Source organism: Lissotriton vulgaris, chromosome 10 (assembly GCF_964263255.1).
Source record: "Lissotriton vulgaris chromosome 10, aLisVul1.2, whole genome shotgun sequence".
NCBI lineage: Eukaryota > Metazoa > Chordata > Amphibia > Caudata > Salamandridae > Lissotriton > Lissotriton vulgaris.
This window is the reverse complement of record NC_141698.1, coordinates 793,228,716-793,242,171: the sequence shown is the minus strand read 5'-3', so window position 1 is coordinate 793,242,171 and position 13,456 is coordinate 793,228,716. Positions and strand designations below refer to the sequence as shown.

Genomic DNA, 13,456 nt, shown 5'->3' with positions numbered 1-13,456 from the left:
GTCATTTTTAGATTTGATGTGTCAACTTCTTGTTTTCATGGAACATTACATATAATTATAGAAAGATACCTAAGGCCCCATGTGTTTAAGTGTCGGCCAACATTTTCTATATTTAAAGTTGGGCAATTAGTCAGCTGTCATCTGCCATTATAGTAGTTGGACATGTCATTCACGTTTTAGACTCCCCAACAGGGCAATCCTTGGTGCGTGGCATTTCAGGTAGTCTGAGAGACGGATTTGGAGACAGTGTCAGGAAAAGCAGAGTAGCAAGCACCACTGTAGTTCCTGTCTGAGCAACCAGGAGTCAATACACACTGCCTTCTTTGGAGTGCCTACTGAGCTGTAATCCTAACAGAGAGCAGTGCAACCAGTAAACAACTTGCCTCACTGATGCAATTTACGTTGAATGGTCCTGCATTTAAGAATTGCTGTTTCTGCCACTTATTTTAAACATTTACTAGCAATCCTCTAAATGTAGCAGCAATGCATTGCAGTAATGGTTGTGTACGGAAACATAAAGTCTGGAGTTTTAGATGGTTATTGCTCATGCTGTTCTAAAAAATATAGCCTGTGCAGTAATAAGTGTTCTTATACATAATTGAGCACATATGCCTACTATATGCTATTTTAGTATTTTATTTGAGCCGGATGTAGAAATAGAGCAGCAGTAACAGCTGCAATGTTTAACCAAGTTACTTGGACTGTCACCAAACCTCATAAACACTTACTTTAACCCGATCTCTCATAATATATGCCCGGTTGGTTATTTAATAATGTTAAGAAAACAAAACTGAGTGTAGATGCTGGTGTTAGAAAAAGTCCAAAGAATGATTGTGGAAAGGGGCGACCACTCGGTCCCCCCGAACGTATGGTGGAGTACCCCGATCCCCCCGGGAGGCCATCTTGGGCGGGAGGCGAGTCTCGGCTGGTATGCCGGAAGCGGCGTAGCCGGGGCGCGCCTTTTCCCGCCCTGGAGTGGGTTGTCCTAGACGCTGACACCGCCGGCCACGCCCCCGGAGGCAGGCGGAGGCGGGTTTACGCCCGCCCGAAGACGGATAAAAGGAGCAACAAGCCAAGAAAGCATCCTCTTGTTCCTGTGCTCTGAAGCTGCACCTCCCCGCTGCACGTGAGCTCGAGACGGAACGAAGAGCCAATTTTGAGCGTTGTAATTTTGTTCTTGTTTTACAGATATCTTCGTTGGAGAATGCTGGGCAAGAAGGTCGGAAAGCGGGTCGGTACCGATCAGATGCTCCGCATGCTCGTAAAGGAGGTAGCCGAGTTGAAGAAACAGATGGCGGCGAAGAATGGGGAGGGAGGCCCGAAGCGAATCGTCGGACCAGCATTGCCGGGAGTAGTCCCTAGCGGGAGAGGCAAGAGGTCCAAGAGGGGGGCACCTGGGGGGGAGGCCCCGGTTCCCGATACACCGATAGAGGAGCCAATCCCGGTTCCGAAGGAGGGGCATCCGATCCCCGTGGTAGTCACCCCCGTGAACGGGGAAGATATGCCTCCCGAGTTGGCTGCACAACTGTCAGCGTGGTTGGGAAAGGATAGTGAGGGCACCACGGCGGACGATGCCAGGGCAGTAATGAGACAATTGCGGGAATCTAGAGAGGCTGCGAAGGCACCATTTTCTGTTCCCCCACAGGTTCCGGTGGCTGAGATTGCAGCAGGCGCGAGTTCGGCAGCAAGTGCAGCACCTAGTTCAGGTAAGCGGCTATTGCCGATTGCGGGGGAGGGGTCTGTACCCTCACAAAGGGAGAAAGTGGCCCAGCATGTTCCACTCGAAATTAAGGAAAAGATTTGGGCTAATAAGTATGTGAACATGTTTTCTTTGTTTACCGACCATTACGAGATCGAGCATGTGAAGGCCCAAAAAGAGCTTATGCATCCGAGTGTTTGGCGCGCAAAAATGGCCGCCTTTAAGGTCGACGAGAACATAGGTACTTGGGGCAGAGCGTTTGGCATTTTCACCTCCATTATGGGTGAGCGAAGGCCTGAGTTGTTGACGGAATTGCCTATTTATCAGACACGTATTATGGAGTATTCTCTAGCGTACGAGGGCAATCAGTGGTTTTGTTATGACAATATTTTTAGGAAGGCTAAGGAGCACGACCCAGCTCTAACTTGGGATTGTTATGACTCCATTTCTTGGCAAAAATTGGAGAATTCAGGCATGTTAAAGGTACCATTGTCAGGGGGTGTCGGGGGTGAGTCTTCCCGCCAAACCTCTGGGACACCCTTTCGGACGGGTGCAGGTAACGAGCATCACTCGAAGTCGAGTGGCAACGCAGGTAAAAAGGGGATTTGTTGGAATTTTATACAGGGGAAAATGTACAAGGCCTCAGGGGTCGTGCAAGTTTAGACACGAATGTGGGGGGTGTGGACAGTCCTCTCATCCCGAGACCATGTGCAGAGCCAAAACGGGTGATAACGGTGGTAGGGGAAGCGCCAAACAGGTCTGAAATAGTCCGAGGGGCGCCTTTACCTACCCCGGTTGATACCATGGCAATGATTCCTTGGCTCAATGAATACCCGGATCATGTCTCCGCTGGGGTGTTGCGAGACGGGTTTTCGTATGGTTTCCGCATTCCAGTGGGGGATTTTCAGGGTAAAACTAGTTGTAAGAACCAACTGTCGGTCCTGCAGCATACGGCGGTGGTGCAGGTAAAGATTGGGAAAGAGGTGACTCGAGGGCGGGTTGCCGGTCCATTCGATTTACCACCGGTTGCTAACTTTGTTTGTTCCCCCTTAGGGGTGGTCCCCAAGAAGGACCCGGGTGAGTTTAGGCTAATACATAATTTGTCAGCCCCACGAGGTCTTTCCGTGAATGATGCGATAGACCCGGAAGTGTGTTCGGTGCGGTACGCATCTTTCGATGAGGCCGTCGCCATGTTGAATCGCCTGGGGCCCGGAGCGCTGATGGCCAAATCAGACATCGAGTCAGCGTTCCGGTTGCTCCCGGTACACCCAGACGATCAGCGTCTCCTTGGTTTCATGTTTCAGGGGCGCTATTACATGGATAAATGTATGCCAATGGGTTGCTCCATATCTTGTGCGTATTTTGAAAAGTTCAGTTGTTTTTTGCAATGGGTATTCACAAGAAAGACGGGTTTTCAGCATGTGATGCATTATCTCGATGACTTTCTGTTCCTGGGGGCAGCCGGGGATCCAGAATGTGGACAGGCTTTAAGAGAGTTTTGTGCCTTAATGAATCACTTTGGCGTGCCATTGGCACCAGGTAAGACTGTGGGTCCCTCGACTTCACTCGAGTTTCTGGAGATCGAGCTCGACTCAGAGGAAGGTTGTTTTCGGTTGCCCAAAGAGAAGGTGTTGAAATTCAGGGCATCCCTTGAAACATGCATTCGAGAGACTAAGGTAAACCTGCATCAATTGCAACAAACGGTGGGCCAGTTGAATTTTGCCCTTAGAGTAATCCCAATGGCCCGCCCCTTTTCCCGCTCGATTGCACAAGCCATGGTCGGCCTTAAGGAGGGACATCACCGCACGAGGCTCTCGGCAGAGATTCGCCAGGACATGCGCATTTGGTTGGCATTCCTGGCGGATTTCAATGGTCGAATTGTCTGGAACAAGCCGGCGGTGTCCTCCGAGGAGCTGGGGCTGTGGACAGATTCGGCGGGGAGTATAGGTTTTGGCGCCATATTCGGTACGCAATGGTCGGCTCAGAAATGGCCGTCATGGTGGCACGAGTGCGGGCTGACAAGTAACATTGCTTTCCTCGAACTCTTCCCTATTTTGGTGGCCCTGAAAACATGGCCTGAGGGGTTCCGAGATCACTCTGTGGTGTTCTGGTCTGATAACATGACCGTGGTTGAGTGTATCAATAGTCAGGCAGCACGTTGTAAATGGATTCTGAGATTGCTTAAAGAAATTGTATTGTTGTGTATGCAGTTGAATGTGCTCTTTAGGGCGCGACATGTCCCAGGGGTGCTGAACCAAGCGGCTGGTGCGCTTTCTCGTTTCCGTATGCAGGCCTTCTGGGGTTTTCTGCCCAGCGCGGACCCGGTGGCGGCACCCTTTCCCGAAGCTCTCTGGTCTCTCGGTGCCCCGAACTACAAAACCTCGTGGGAGAAAGTTTAGCACCCAGGACAAGGAAGGCATATGAAGGGGCGTTCCGTTCCTATTGGTCCTTTTTGGGGTACGCTAGGGGGGAGCTTTGGGGCCAGGAAGAGCTTGTCGTAAAATTCTTGCTGTCCTTACATCAGGCAGGCAAATCAGTAGCTACGGCCCAGAGGCATCGGGCCGCCATTTCCTTTATGGCAAGGGCTCATGGGATCCAGGACCCGACAGCGTCTTTTGTGGTGCAGAAAGCGCTACGTGGGTGGCAACGCCTTGAGGGTCACAGAGTAGATGAGAGGCACCCGATAGGTCTGGATAGGTTGGCCCTGTTATTATCCGTACTCCCTGCGACATGTTCATCCCAGTATGAAACCGTGTTATTCCGGGCCGCCTTTGCGTTAGCATTCCATGGGGCAATGCGGGTCAGCGAACTGGTGGCGAAGAACAAGCGGGATACGGTGGGGGGACTGTGCCGAGAGCACATTCAGGTAAAGAGGGAGACAGTGACTGTCTCGTTTGTCAGGTCCAAGGCCGATCAGGGTGCGATAGGGGATTGCGTAGTCATACATCGGATTCCCGGATCTCCCATGTGCCCTGTTGTTTGCTTAGAGGAATATTTAGCGCAGAGGGCGTCATCATGGGGGGGGACCTTGTTGAGGCACGCTGATGCCACCCCACTGACGAGGTTTCAGTTCCAGCGGGTGCTTGCAATGGCGCTTTCGGCCGCGGGCTTGAACCCCGGCGAGTTTGGGACCCATTCCTTTCGGATAGGGGCTGCTACTGAGGCTACAGCCAGGGGTCTAAGTGTAGAAAAAGTGAAACGTCTGGGGCGTTGGTCCTCGAATTGTTACAAAAGGTACGTGCGGTTGCACATGTTGTGAAGCGGCTATCATGTACTCACGCTTCTTGTTTTTGTTTGGTTTACAGTTTCGCAAGCTTACGAGGCGGGGCGGACTGTGCAGTCGACCCGACACCTGGGAACCAGCGGTCAAACATCACCGGCTGCGGAAAAAGTGGTGTGGGTCGTGGGCCACTCATACGTGAGGCGTGCCGCGGACGTATTCAAAGCAGGTGACATGGTTCACAAGGCTGGGGAATACGGGTACAGGGTGACCTTCTACGGAAGGGGCGGGCTCTGTATTGACCAGTTTCAATCCTTTTTCGAGGGTTTGTTAGGGCGGACAAGGTCACCGCCGTCTATAATCATAGTCCATCTTGGGGGTAATGATTTGGTGACCACTGGTAGACGACTGCTTCTCAAGGCAATACTTTCCACGGTGAGTTGGTTGGCCAGAAGAGTTCCAGGGTGCACAATTGCATGGTCCCATATGATTCCACGAAAAGTGTGGCGGGGGGCGATTTCGGTTTCTGCTCTGAATCACTCAGTGAAGAAAGTAAATAACAAGTTGGGTAGATTGTTTCGTTCAAGGGCACTGCATTCTATTCCGCATGGTTGTATCAAGGGGGACAGTATGTATTTGGGAGATGGGGTCCATTTGTCCCGGGTGGGGAATGAGTTACTCATAGGAGACCTCATAGCTTGGCTAAAGAGTTTAAAACATGACCTTTAGGCAGGAGTTGTTGTGGGGGGTCCGGATAGCCGGTCAACTATCCGGCCTGTGGCGGTAAGGTCATGATCGGTGAGCAGTAATTGGAAGATCCCTATGGGGGGGCGTCACCCATTACGGATGGGAGCGCCCGGGGGAGGTGGCCATTGGCCCCTCAACGGGAAGGCGGTCCCTTCTAAGGATGGGCCGCCGAAAGAAAAGGAAAGGCGGTCAAGGCCCCTTCCTTGATAGGAGGGGCTACGGGCCCCTCCTGGGGAATTTCCCGGGGCCAGGACACCTGCGACGGCAGATGTGGTAAGTTGTGTGGGGTGGGGAGGGGGTTTACGCTACCTTCTAGACACCTCACACGAGTCCTCGGACAACCTTTAAATGGCGTCAAGTTCATTGGGGCCCCCGTCAAGTCAAGGGAAATTGGTAGATGCATTTGAGGTACAGCCTCTGTGCGGTCGCCCCTCCCAAGTGGGGGGGGGGTAATTCTGGTTTAGGGATCTGACACCGGTTACGACATTGCCGTTGGCCCTTAACGTTAGGATGTACAATTTCAAGTTAAATGTTTTGTAGGATGTTAGTTCGGCTAGGAGAACCTTTGTATTAGAAATATGTTAAGGTTAGCCAAACATCGTAATGTGGAAATGAAATTGTACATAATATGAAACTGTTATTTTAATGTTTTGATTTTGTTTCATATTTTAATAAATACGGCCGGGAGGGTCACTCCCTCCCGCCTTCCAAAAGTTCAGAACCGTTTATGTTTCCCATCCTTGGGGACTGCGTCGAGAGGGGGTGGCGGGTATCTCAGCCATATACATAATGTGACGATGAAGGGAGAATCAGGGTCAGGAAGATTAGTGCCAAGAAATCCCAGCATTACCAACTTATCCTTTTCCTGGTCCCATTCAATAAGCCGCAAGGATATACCAAAGTGGCATGTCTCTGTCATAATTCCTAAATCAAGATAGAAAACTTGCAATACTTGCAAAGGGGTACAACCCATTATAAATCCTGCACACCAAACTAGAATAAGCAGAACCACCCAACCATAAGGTGGAAAGGCAACAACGCTCAGTGATGGAACAGAACAGGTAACCTCAAAGGGTTATACACCACCTGGAAGCTGTGGAAGTAGCTACCCAGTTGAGAACTGCAAATATACTGTGTTATAAAAAAACAGGCAGACCACCCACAAAACATCCATCCCGAAATGCCTGGCATGATTAAGCACATTTTAAGTCATCACCCAGGAAAGGTAACCCAGAATTCTGAACTTGTAATGAGCTAGCACTTGAGATGAGAACTGTGGACCAACACGTCAGGGAGCCGTCATGGAAGAGGCACAATTTTGTCAATGTCAGGAGATGGTTGCCCTCTATAAAAAACACCATTGAAGGTCAGCTAAACTATCACCACTGCCTTAGGGCCAAAGTTCCCCTTCAAGACTCATAAATGGGCAGAAGGTCAAACAGTGAATTAGAAACTAGCAGAAGTCTTATGGATGCTCTAAGTAGTTCTAGCACACATCAACATAGAGAAAGGCAACCAGGCCCTCTTGGCCTGCACAGGCGAGAGGTACAAGATGGTTGTACCCACTGCCACTAACAGTAAGAGTGGGAGAACCAAGCCAGAAATTGGAATAATAGGTGATGAATCCAAGCCTTGCACTTATCCAAGAGATGAGGAGAGAAAAAAGATCATCCAAAGAACTTGAAAAGAGCAGCACAACCAAACACTTGTGAGGTAAATAAAACTCATCATGAGTCCACCAAACACATGTAGGCCACCTTTACCCCGGTTCTGTCATAAGCACAGCAACATTTGTATTTTTTATAAGTACAGCAACTTTGAATGGCTCAAACAACAGCCTATTTAAGTGGTTCCTAAACTGTGCTCTTCAGACCATGGGGTTCTGTAGTACCTATTCAGAGGATATGCGGACCACTTGACCTCTAACCATTATTTTAAAAAAATAATACTTTTGCACTAAATAACTATATAAAGGTGGTATCTACTAGGAGGATAATAGCTGCATTAAATAACAATAATTACATCTGCACACTTAGAAAGCTAGTGTTCTATCCTCTCAGATCTATGCATGTAAACAAAGAACATTATACAAAAGATCTTTCCAGGATTTGTTTTCTCCTATTCACTGCTTTACTTAGACATACACTTGCCGACTCCATGTCCCTACAGTACTTGTAGTTTAAATGGGGACATGTCTGCAATTTTCACCAGAGCAGAAATTGCTCCACAGATAGAGTAACACTTCCCAGTTGGCAGTATGTACTCTGCATAATGTGCAGCCGGTCTTTTAGCGTTTATGCAATCACTGTCTTTCTCATTTTTTGGCAAAAAAACCCTGCATGGTCCCTAGCTATATCCATTCCAAACTCTATTGCTATCCTGAGTCTGTCTGATATGTGTAGGATAGAGGTTCTTTGTGGTTGAGTAATTAGTATAAACAACCATAAATGATGATAATATGTTAATCATACATCAATGAAGAAAGAAATCCAACAAAACTTGAAAATGCAAGAAAACATACATTTCTTCAGAGAGTATGGGATACTCATGTGATTACACAGTGAAGGGACAAAAGGAGGATACTAAAGTGTCTATGTTACAGAATGGCAAAGGAACAAAGAGTGTTTGTTTTTTTACTCTTCTTTCACAAAGTTAATCATGTAGCGGAAAGAGGTATGCATGGAAATTTCCAATTGTCATATTTGTTGATTGTGTTTCAACCCTTTATGGTTAGTGGGTTATCATCAGGACATTCATTATTCAAGTAGCAGGGAGCCATGTACTGCCACAAACAGATAACATGTAATTAAAATTAACTTGGAGGCAACTCGATTTCTTAACCAACCTAATATCTAACATTTCATAAATCTGAATTCACTTATTTTACTTCTAGATTAATACCTTCACACATTTCTTGGGTTACCAAGTCATCCTGATTTAGGTTCATATTTCAATTACCGGTGATGTTCCTCACTTGATCACCTATCTCACCCTTGTGATCATGCAGTATTTGTAATCTATTTTCTCTCATTTTTCAGATTCAGTATGTTAATATTGACTCCTTGTTAGACCTGGCATCCTTGGCGTGGTTTTCTCTTTATTTTTGCCTCTGCCTCCTGTATTTTTGCTCTGTGCTGAATTCCGTTTTTGCTGGTCTAGATGCTTTGGACACATTGCCACTGCGGATCAATTCCAAAGTGCAAGTGCCCCCTCTATAAATTGTGAATATGGATTGGGGTTTCCATGATTGGCTTGTTTGCTTACTAATAAGCTCCTAGTACAATGCACTGTGTGTGCCCAGGGCCTGTAAGTCAAATGATGCTAGTGGGTATGCAGCACTGATTGTGCCACCCACCCAAGCTGCCTTGAAAAGGGTTCTCATACCTGGCACTGCAGTGTCTGTGTGCAGTCTCTACTGCCATGTCGACCTGACAAGTGCAACCACTTGCCAGGCCCTAACCTTCCCTTTTCTTACATGTGAATCGCCTATATGGTAGGCCCAAGGTACCTCTTTTGGCAGGGTGCAGTGTATGTGAAAGGTAGGACATGTCCTGATGTGAGTAACATGTCCTGGTAGTGAACTACAGTGAATTTCATTTTTCACTATTGAATGGGGGTTTATTCATAACATCTTATAAATATAACTTCCCATTGGGACAAGATAGGAAGGTAAAGGTTACTAAGTTTGAACTCAGAATATAAAGATGCATCTTTGAGTAAGGACGGTTTTTACATTCTGTGTTTGAATGACATAGGTGAATGGGGACTCCCTGTGATACTTTAAGGTCTAGAGGAGGGAGTGACAGTCTATAACAAACAATGAGGGGAACCTCTATATTGACCTATATTTCTTTACGTCTGAGCATTAAAGTCTCTACAAGGTTACAATTACGATTCTGCATAAGAACAAGAGATAATTCATTAAGACATGGAATGTATATTTAATTTCTTTCATTTATTTTATATCTTTTGCATAACAAATTATTTTTTTCATTTTCTAGTGATAATTTTATCAAAGTTACAAAACAGTGACATGGTAACATATGTATATATAATTAAAAAATGCATGGTTGGATCATGTCTAAACACAAACCCCTAAGCAATACATATGAAATAACTTTCACTCATACCTTATTTCATACAAATTCAAACTTTCATACCAATTATTCTAACATTACTGACAATAACACAAAACAGTGAAAAAAATGAACAACATGTATCGTGTCCTCCGATAGACTCCTCAGAATATGGCTAGACCCCGTTATCTTATTTCTTCCTTTTTGTTTTGAGGGTTAGCAGTTTTTAGTGCTCATTTCCTTTCCTTCTCCAGATTTTGATTTCTGATTTAAACTGAGGGTGTCTGATGCGTACGGCCATTCTGTGTTTGAAAACACCACTTTTAGAAAGTTGGTTTTTTCTTGCTTAGCTATTCTGTGTGCCTCTGCTAGGATGTGTTGACAGTTTGGCTTTGGAATGGCAGGGGCTGGGGATATGCATTCACTGTAACTGTCACTGGGGGGGTGAGGTGTGTCCTGCCTTTCCTGGGTGAATCAAGGTTGGCTGAATGGACCTGTGCTCCATTTAGAGCAGGGGGAGGAAATGTTCTTTTACCTGAATGGATCTGGTCTGCCTTACACAATGCTGTCTCCACCTCCTGCCGGGAAGCTGGACCAGGAAGAACAGAACTGGTTTTGACTTAGCACAGATCCTCTCTGCATCAAGAGAATAAAGATAAACGGAATATAAATATTGGGGCCCAAACCCCAGAACTTTGGAATAATTCTGGACTCAAGAGGAACCTTTGCCAAGGTGAAGAGCTGGAAAAGCTGAGGGAGAAGTACTGCCCCTTTGCTGTGTGTTGTTTGGGGTTGGCCTGCAGTGGCTGTTTTTGCCAAGGAGAGGACAAATGCTTTGCTGTGTGCTGTGTATTCTGCTTGAAGAAGATTTCCAAGGGCTTGAAGTAAAGTTTGCCTCCTGTTCTGAAGTCTCAGGGACACAAAGACCTCAGCACCAACTCCCCTGAACTTTCTCGCTTGGAGTTCCGACCTGCCAAGAGGTGACTGTTGCCGAGTTGGGCCCCTGGAGGTTGTTCCTGCTGTTGGGAGCTGGAAAAGAGATGCAACTATGAGAAGTGGGATGCATCCTCACCTGTTTCCGATGCATCACCGCCATGATGGAAGAATTTCCATGCATCGCCATTATGCTCCTGAAGAAACCGATACAGCACCTGCTCTCGGCTGAAGAAATTGCTGCAAGATGAATCTCATGCACCGATCTATGAAGTCTGAGATCACCGCACCAATTCCAACGCAGGCCCTGCTGTGCGGCTGGAAGATCCAGTGCATCATGGGACTGCGGCAGAAGAGCCCAATGCAGTGCCGTTGCAGCATTGAGAATTGACGCATCCCTGATCCCCCACGCATTGCACCGGGGCACCAAGTCTAAAAAATCACTGGGGCTGCAGTAAGAAACCAACGCATCACCTAGCCCCACAGTAAGAAACCAATGCATCACCTCCCATGAAGTAAGGAACTGATACATCACCTTCCCTGTGCATAAGGAACCGACGCAGCACCTTCCCTGTGGCTCTTTTTGGTTTATGATTATGACGCATCCAAGCCACTTTGTGTTAAAGTGTCGCATCTATAGTTTACTAAGGACAGAACTGGTTTGACATTCTAAGAAGTAAACTTTGATTACTGTATTGGGGATTTTTGTTATTTTGGTCTTGTTTGATTTAGATTAAGATTATTTATTTTTCTAAACTGGTGTGGTGTGGTGTCCATTTGTTGTGTTTTCACTGTGTTACTGTATGTGTGCACAAATGCTTTACACGCTGCTTCTGAGATAAGCCTGTCTGCTTCTGCCAAGCTACCAAGGGGGGTGAGCAGGGGTTATTTTAGAAGTGTATCTCTCTTACCTTGAGTAGGAAGAAGTGTCCCTACTTGGACAAGGGTGCAAACCATTGCCAACTAGTGATCCCCATTTCTAACACCCAGTAAGTAGCCGTAAGTGGCACACTTTCCTTTTGCCACACACACTTTGCCTCCACATTAATTTAAATGACATGTTACTTTCTATTTTTGACAGATTTGTCACCCTGCTTTTTCAATACTTAATGTCCTGATGATGGCCCACTAATCATAAAGGGTCGAATCACCATTAAAGAATACAAATTACTTGTGTCCACCATCCCAGTCCATAATTCTTTTTACATACCATTCCATCTTTGATTAGACCCAGCCATATGTAAACCAGCCTTGGCTACCCCATTAGCAGACCAACACAGAGGCAAAGCAGGTAGTGTGGGATGGTCGTGCCTTAAATTGAATGTCACACTGGCTGCACCTAACATAGTTGCTAAAATCTAGCAAGGAGAGTATTTAAAAAAACCTGATAGGAAATATGATTTCATGTCCTTCCTGGCATTTCTGTGTTAGTGGCATCATCCACTGTCTGACACTCTGGTTGACTATTGTGTGCTAGGGATGCTCATTAGAGGTCGCATCCAGTGCTTCGGGTCTGTTAGTAGTATTAGTCACAGGGATAGTCTTAGGTATGCCAGATGTGCGATTATTCTGGTCTGTGTCTGGATTCCTGGCAATTATAATACCTTGTAGTGTCAACATCAGTGCTTCAATAAAAAAATGAAGAAACATCCTATTTTAGAGCATTTAGATGTTTTAGCTCAATGGAGAGATTGTTGCAGAGCTTTCATAAAGACAATAGTGGGAAATTAAAGCACCATCTTCAAACCAACTTTTAGATCAAATTGTCTTTGGAATTAATATTTTTCAGATAAGATGAGAATGAACATATTAGTGTTTGATTAAAAAACTAATATTTTCTTCAATACTTAGAAATCTTTGAAGGTGTGCAATAAAGCACAAAATGAAATAGTTGACCAAGTGATAGATTTTGATTATTTAGGAGTGATAAATGTTTCTTCGTCACAGCAGATTAAAAAGAGTGTGCTAAAGTTACATCAGGAGTGTATGGCTATTTCCAAAATGTAGAAGTCCAAATGTCTCTCGCCAGCCCTTGAATTATATAACGTTATGGCTAAGGGGAAGGCCCTGTATGGATTGGAGTTATGGGGACATGTAAAGGAAACAAGGTTAGCCATGGTCGCAAATAAATGAATTCAGTTTTTCTGAAGTCTTCCACTGAGCGCTCCTCTCGAACCTCAATTATTTGACTTGTGTGTCTATACGATCTCTATAACAATCAAGTTTTGACCACTGTTGTTTTGGCAAAGACTGTGGTCCATAGCAGAATTTGATCCATAGAGGTCAACCCTCAGGGAAATATTCCACACAGCGGGCTATACAAGAATTCCTTGGCTAGTGTACGTTAAAAACCTGTTCTGTAGCTAAGACCTAGCTGTTCTCTGGGAATCTCCTGCTGAAGCTCATCTGGTGCCTAAGTTTGCATCAAAGAAACACTTAAGGCCATCCTGTGTGAAGAACAGCTGCAAAAATATAAAACGGGAAGTCTGATAGATATATTTTAGTCCACAAATGTACCCTATTCTTTGAACAGGTTTTTGTTCAAAATATGTACACCCAGCAAAGCAACTGTATGTTAAATTTTGAAATGAGATTCTGGCAATTAATAGTTTCTGTATTCGATGGGGAGAGATCATTTTCTCCAGCACTCTATGCCCTTCTCGTAGATCTGAGTCTGCAATGCTTCATCAATTACTTTTCTTTTGCAATGCCTATCCAGCCCCACGCAAGATATGTATTAAGCCAGTCTGTAGCCTTTTAGGGATCAGACAATGTGAAACA

General features: G+C 45.9%; 1 protein-coding gene across 1 annotated transcript in view; it reads left to right on the top strand.

The window, feature by feature from the left end:
• DNAH11 (dynein axonemal heavy chain 11) overlaps positions 1-13,456 on the top strand; it is a 3,435,931-nt gene that overhangs the window by 2,641,887 nt on the left and 780,588 nt on the right. The window lies entirely within an intron of this gene.